The sequence below is a fragment of the Schistocerca gregaria genome, chromosome 3, assembly GCF_023897955.1.
Source record: "Schistocerca gregaria isolate iqSchGreg1 chromosome 3, iqSchGreg1.2, whole genome shotgun sequence".
NCBI classification, from domain to species: Eukaryota; Metazoa; Arthropoda; class Insecta; order Orthoptera; family Acrididae; genus Schistocerca; species Schistocerca gregaria.
This window is the reverse complement of record NC_064922.1, coordinates 66,431,710-66,439,626: the sequence shown is the minus strand read 5'-3', so window position 1 is coordinate 66,439,626 and position 7,917 is coordinate 66,431,710. Positions and strand designations below refer to the sequence as shown.

Sequence of the window (7,917 nt, the reverse complement as noted above, 5' to 3'; positions counted from 1 at the left end):
TGATTAAAGGGTTACCTTGATAGGGTAAATAAAGTAAATAAAATTACCTTCATTAAAATTACATAAGATAGAATTAAACTACCTCCTTTAGTATCAAAAACTAACGTGCATCATACACTTTAATATAAAAAGGTAAGCTAAACAACCTAATGGGTTCATACCCCATTTATAGAGGTATCAATCCTCTCCTTTTTAATGACCAACAACTCTACAAAACTTCTCTTCCTATCAACATTAATGATAGGAACGATCCTGTCCATTTCATCAAATTCCTGATTTGGGGTTTGAATAGGACTTGAGATCAACTTACTTTCATTTATTCCGCTCCTAACAAGAAATAAAAATATAATAATAAATGAATCATCAATTAAATATGTTATTGTCCAAGCAATAGCATCGACAATATTATTAATTTCAATTTTGCTGATTCAAATAAAATATCCCATGGGATGGGAAACAGAATTTATCCCATCAATAATAATTAGATCTAGACTATTATCAAAGATTGGAGCTGCACCTTTCCATTTCTGATTTCCAGAAGTTATAGGAGCATCAAGATGAAATAATTGTTTAACATTAATAACATGACAAAAAATCGCCCCAATTATGGTCTTATCTTATTGTATTCAATTAAGAACTTTTATTTGAACAATTATTATCTTAAGAATTATTATTGGGGCAATAGGAGGTTTAAATCAAACATCCTTACGACAACTTTTAGCATATTCATCAATCAGACATCTAGGTTGAATAATTAGATCATTAACAGTCAGAGAAAACATCTGAGAACTATACTTCATTATTTACTCACTATTAAGATTAATTATAGTTTTATTATTTAAGCAAATAAATTTATTTTTCATAAATCAAATTTATTCAGCCAGAAATATAAAAACCGAAATTAAATTCATAATATTCTTATCTTTATTATCTTTAGGTGGACTACCACCATTCCTTGGATTCTTACCAAAATGAATTGTAATACAATCATTAATAGAAAACAATATAACAACTATTATAACTATTATAGTTGTATTAACTACAATTACACTCTACTACTATATACGTATTTGATTCTCAGCTCTAATTATATCATACACAGAAAATTCGTGATCTATAAAGATAAAGTCCCAAAAATCAAGAATCATTCTTCCTATAACAGTAATAATTTCAACAATAGGATTGATTTCAACATCAACCTTAATTTCATTATACTAAGGACTTAAGTTAATCAAACTAATAACCTTCAAAGTTATAATTAAAAGAATAATCTTTTAGGCCTTAGTAAAATTTTACACCTCTAGAATTGCAGTCTAGAATCATAATTGAATATAAGACCTAAATATGATAAGAGAGAAAACATCTCATAAGTAGATTTACAGTCTACCACCTAAAATTCAGCCATCTTACCGCAAAAATGATTATTCTCAACAAACCATAAGGACATTGGTACTTTATACTTCATATTTGGAGCATGAGCAGGAATAATAGGAACATCAATAAGAATACTTATTCGTGCTGAACTTGGCCAACCCGGATCTCTAATTGGGGATGACCAGATTTATAATGTTATTATTACAGCTGACGCATTCGTAATAATTTTCTTTATAGTAATACCTATTATAATTAGTGGATTTGGTAATTGACTTGTTCCAATAATAATTGGTGCACCAGATATAGCATTTCCACGAATAAATAATATAAGTTTTTGATTACTACCACCTTCACTAACCCTTCTTCTTACATCTTCTATAGTAGATAATGGTGCTGGTACAGGATGAACAGTTTACCCTCCTCTAGCAGGAGGTATTGCACACGGGGGTGCATCTGTAGATCTAGCTATTTTTTCACTGCACTTAGCAGGTGTATCATCTATTCTTGGTGCAGTGAATTTCATTACAACAGCAATTAATATACGATCAGAAAGTATAACTTTAGATCAAACACCTTTATTTGTATGATCTGTAGCTATTACAGCATTACTTCTCCTTCTTTCACTTCCAGTTTTAGCAGGAGCTATTACTATATTATTAACAGATCGAAATTTAAATACATCATTCTTTGACCCTACAGGAGGGGGTGACCCAATTCTATATCAACATATATTTTGATTCTTTGGACACCCAGAAGTTTATATTTTAATTCTACCGGGGTTCGGAATTATTTCACATATTGTATGTCAAGAAAGAGGAAAAATTGAATCATTTGGAACATTAGGTATAATTTATGCTATACTATCAATTGGACTAATAGGATTTATTGTATGAGCACATCATATATTTACAGTAGGAATGGATGTTGACACACGAGCATATTTTACATCAGCAACAATAATTATTGCTGTACCTACAGGAATTAAGGTATTTAGATGATTAGCTACATTATATGGAACTAAATTCAAGTTCAATCCACCATTATTATGAGCTCTAGGATTTATTTTCCTATTTACAATTGGTGGAATAACAGGATTAGTATTAGCAAATTCATCACTTGATATTGTATTACATGATACATATTATGTAGTAGCCCACTTTCATTATGTATTATCTATAGGAGCAGTATTTGCAATTATAGGAGGTGTCATTCAATGATATCCACTATTTACAGGATTAACTATAAATAATACATGATTAAAAATCCAATTTACAATTATATTCATTGGAGTAAATATAACATTCTTTCCTCAACACTTCCTAGGATTAGCAGGAATACCTCGACGATACTCTGACTACCCAGACGCATATACATCATGAAACGTAGTATCAAGAATTGGGTCTACAATTTCTATTGTAGGAATCATTATATTCATTGTAATTATATGAGAAAGAATGATTACAAACCGAGCAATTATATTTAGAGCTAACATAAGAAGATCAACAGAATGACTACAAAATAACCCTCCTGCAGAACATAGTTACTCAGAATTACCATTAATCTCTAGATTCTAATATGGCAGATTAGTGCAGTAGATTTAAGCTCTACAAATAAAGGTTTGACCTTTTATTAGAAAATATTTATTAATGGCAACATGATCAAATTTATCTCTTCAAGATGGAGCTTCACCATTAATGGAGCAATTATCATTCTTTCATGATCATACTATGGTCGTATTATTATTAATTACAGTAATTGTAGGTTATGCCCTAAGTTATATATTATTTATTGCCTATACTAACCGTAATATACTTCATGGACATTTAATTGAAACAATCTGAACAGCTTTACCAGCAATTACATTAATTTTTATTGCCCTTCCATCATTACGACTATTATATTTACTTGATGATTCAGTAGATGCAATAATTACAATTAAAACCATTGGACGACAATGATATTGAAGATATGAATATTCAGACTTCATAGACGTAGAATTTGACACTTATATAACACCAGAACAAGACCTAGAAAAAGATGGATCCGACTACTAGATGTAGATAACCGAACAATCCTACCAATAAATACAGAAGTACGAGTATTAACAAGAGCATCAGATGTTCTACACTCATGAGCAGTTCCTGCATTAGGGGTTAAAATTGATGCAACGCCAGGTCGGTTAAATCAAGGAACATTCACAATAAGTCGACCTGGATTATTCTTTGGACAATGCTCAGAAATCTGTGGAGCAAACCACAGATTTATACCAATTGTCATTGAAAGAACTTCAGTAAATTTATTTATTAAGTGATTATCTAAGATAATTTAAGGAGTTAGTTAAAATAAATAACATTAGAGTGTCAATCTAAAGTAACTAAAAAAAATTAGTACACCTTGAAATTCATCAGATGACTGAAAGTAAGTAATGGTCTCTTAAACCAAATAATAGTAAATTAACGACTACTTCTGATGGGGAAATTATATCCAAATCGCTCAAATATCCCCTCTTATATGATTCTCACTATTCATTATATTTTCAGCTACATTAATCTTGTTTAATCAAATAAACTTCTTCTCATTTAAACCTAACCTTATTAAAAGAGCAGAAAAAGGAACAATTGAAATAAAAAACTTAAATTGAAAATGATAACAAATCTATTCTCAACATTTGACCCATCAACTAACATCTTTAATTTATCATTAAATTGAACTAGAACATTTCTAGGACTATTATTAATCCCATCACTATTTTGACTTACACCATCACGAATTAACATCATCTGAAATAAACTAAATTTAACCTTACATAATGAATTTAACACATTTCTTGGACCAAAATCATTTAATGGAACAACATTCATTTTCATCTCAATTTTTATTATAATATTATTTAACAATTTCATAGGATTATTCCCTTATATTTTTACTAGAACAAGACATTTAGCATTAACATTTGCAATTGCCCTACCTATATGGCTAAGATTTATATTATTTGGATGAATTAACCATACTAATCATATATTTACACACCTTGTACCACAAGGTACACCGCCTGCATTAATATCATTTATAGTACTAATTGAAACAATTAGTAATGTTATTCGACCAGGTACATTAGCAGTACGGTTGGCAGCAAATATAATTGCAGGACACTTATTATTAACCTTATTAGGAAACACAGGACCATCTATAGCAATAAACTTAATCTCATTACTAATTATTGGACAAATACTTCTATTAATTCTAGAATCAGCAGTAGCAATAATTCAAGCCTATGTTTTCTCAATTCTAAGAACTCTATATTCTAGAGAAGTATATTAAACCTATGTTAACAACTCACTCAAACCACCCATTCCACTTAGTAGACTATAGACCTTGACCATTAACAGGAGCAATTGGAGCAATAGTCCTAGTATCAGGACTAGCAAAATGATTCCACCTATTTAATATTAACTTATTCATAATTGGATTTGGAATTACCCTAATAACTATAATTCAATGATGACGAGATGTAGTACGAGAAGGAACATATCAAGGATTACATACAGGATTTGTATCAATTGGATTACGATGAGGAATAATTTTATTTATTGCATCAGAGGTATTATTTTTCGTTTCTTTTTTTTGAGCATTCTTTAGAAGAAGATTAGCACCAACAATTGAACTAGGAATACTATGACCTCCAATAGGAATTCAACCCTTTAACCCTATACAAATTCCATTACTTAATACAGCTATTCTTTTAGCATCAGGAGTAACAGTAACATGAGCACATCATAGTTTAATGGAATCTAATCATACTCAAGCACTACAAGGATTATTCTTCACAGTGTTATTAGGACTATACTTTACAATACTTCAAGCATATGAATATTGAGAAGCACCTTTTACCATTGCAGATGCAGTTTATGGATCAACATTCTTTGTTGCAACAGGATTCCATGGTTTACACTTAATTATTGGAACAATCTTTTTATCAACATGTCTACTTCGACACTCAATAAATCAATTTTCACCAAGACATCACTTTGGATTTGAAGCAGCAGCATGATACTGACACTTCGTAGACGTAGTATGATTATTCTTATATATCTCTATTTATTGATGAGGTAGATAATTGTTTTTCTAGTATAAATAGTACATTTGACTTCCAATCAGAAAGCTTGATATAAATCAAGAAAAACAATTCTAATTCTATCAACAAGAGTTTTCATTAGATTTATTATTCCAATAATTGTTATAATCCTGGAAACAACAAAAAAATTAATTAATGATCGAGAAAAAAGATCACCAGTTGAATGTGGGTTTGATCCAAAAAGATCAGCACGAATACCATTCTCAATACGATTCTTCCTAATCGCAGTAATCTTTTTAATTTTTGATGTAGAAATTGCACTAATTCTACCAATTGTAATTATTTTTAAAACTTCAGACATTATAATCTGAACAGTATCAACAATATTTTTTATTCTAGTTCTATTAGGAGGACTATACCATGAATGAAACCAAGGAGCATTACAATGAGCAGAATAAAGGGTTGTAGTTAAATATAACATTTGGGTTGCATTCAAAAAGTATTGATATTATCAATCAACCTTAAATAGAATAAGAAGCGAAATATTGCAGTCAGTTTCGACCTGGAAGATTGGTATGTACTACCCTTATTCTTATTAATTGAAGCCAAAAAGAGGCGTATTACTGTTAATAATATAATTGAACTATAATAGTTCCAATTAAAAATGTAAAGCCAATATGAAAGCTGCTAACTTTTTATATTAGCGGTTAAACTCCGTTAACATTTCTAAAATTTATATAGTTTAAATAAAACATTACATTTTCACTGTAAAAATAATATATCTATATTTATAAATACTTAAAAGTAAAAATACTTCCTTAACATCTTCAGTGTCACGCTCTAATTATAAGCTATTTAAGTAAACGAAAAACAATATTACCAAAATAAATATTAAAAAAATAAAAGTTAAAAGATAAATCTTGAAATTAGAATCATATCAACCTTGAATATAACCAATTAAATAAATAAATAATCTATATAAACCTTGACCACCAAGTAATTCACCTCAACCATAATCAAATGACTTAGATGAATAATAACCTATTTTTAAAGGAATATATCTAATAAACTTAGTTGAAAGAAAAGGTATAAATCATATAGAACCAGCAAATCTAACAAAAGAAAGTATACTTAAAGAAAATAAATTATGAGAAAAATCAAAATTAGAAATAAGATAACCTAAATAAGCACCTAAAATAACAACTGTAATAGTTAAAAACTTTAAATAATAAGGTAAAGCAATCACATGAGGAATAGGAAAAATTAATCAAGATAAAAGACTACCACCAAAAACAGCAACAAACAATAGACCAATTATTCCAAATGAAATATAATAACCCTTATCATCAAAAGAAAATCTAGAATAAAAATTATTATCACCAGATATTGAATAATAAAACAAACGAAAAGAATAAGAAGCAGTTAAACCAGTAGAAAAATAATAAAGAAAAAAATTAAACAATTAATTCATCTTAAACAAACCATCTCAAGAATTAAATCCTTTGAATAAAATCCCGCTAAAAAAGGTATTCCACACAAAGATAAACTAGAAACATTAAAACAAACTGAAGTTAAAGGTATGAAATTAACAATTGATCCTATAAAACGAATATCCTGAGAATCCTTCAAATTATGAATTATTGAACCTGCACATATAAATAATAATGCCTTAAATAAAGCATGAGCCAATAAATGAAAAATGTAAGCTTTGGATAACCTATAGCCAAAATTCTTATTATTAAACCAAGTTGTCTTAAAGTAGAAAGAGCAATAATCTTCTTTAAATCAAACTCAAAATTAGCGCCCAATCCAGCCATAAATATAGTTATACAACCAATTAAAAGTAAAAATCAACCACAATTATAAGTATCCAATATTGGTCTAAAACGAATTAATAAATAAACACCAGCAGTAACAAGAGTAGAAGAATGAACTAAAGCAGAAACAGGAGTAGGAGCTGCTATAGCAGCAGGAAGTCATGAAGAGAAAGGAATCTGAGCTCTCTTAGTTATAGCTGCTAAAACAATTAATATAGTAATGAGCTTTATTTCAAAAGAATTAGAAATAAAATCATAATAATAAATATAATTTCAACCACCAAAATTTAACATTCATGCAATAGAAATTAAAATAGCAACATCACCAATACGATTAGAAAGTGCAGTTAATATACCAGCACTATAAGATTTTACATTTTGATAATAAATAACTAAACAATAAGAAACTAAACCTAAACCATCTCAACCTAATAAAATTCTAATTAAATTAGGACTAATAATTAAAAAACCTATAGAAAGAATAAATATTAAAACAATAATAATAAAACGATTTATATTCTTTTCACCAGATATATAATCCTCTCTATAATAAATAACCAAATAAGAGATATTCAATCCAAAATTAAAGTTATAACAACTATAGAACCATTTAAATTGAAAATCTCTCACTCAACAAAAACTCTATAATCA

At 28.6% G+C, this 7,917-nt stretch overlaps 1 pseudogene; it reads right to left on the bottom strand.

The window, feature by feature from the left end:
* Window positions 1–6,885: 6,885 nt before the first annotated feature.
* On the bottom strand, window positions 6,886–7,683 carry LOC126353982 (NADH-ubiquinone oxidoreductase chain 5-like; annotated as a pseudogene).
* Between the last annotated feature and the right edge of the window lie 234 nt (window positions 7,684–7,917).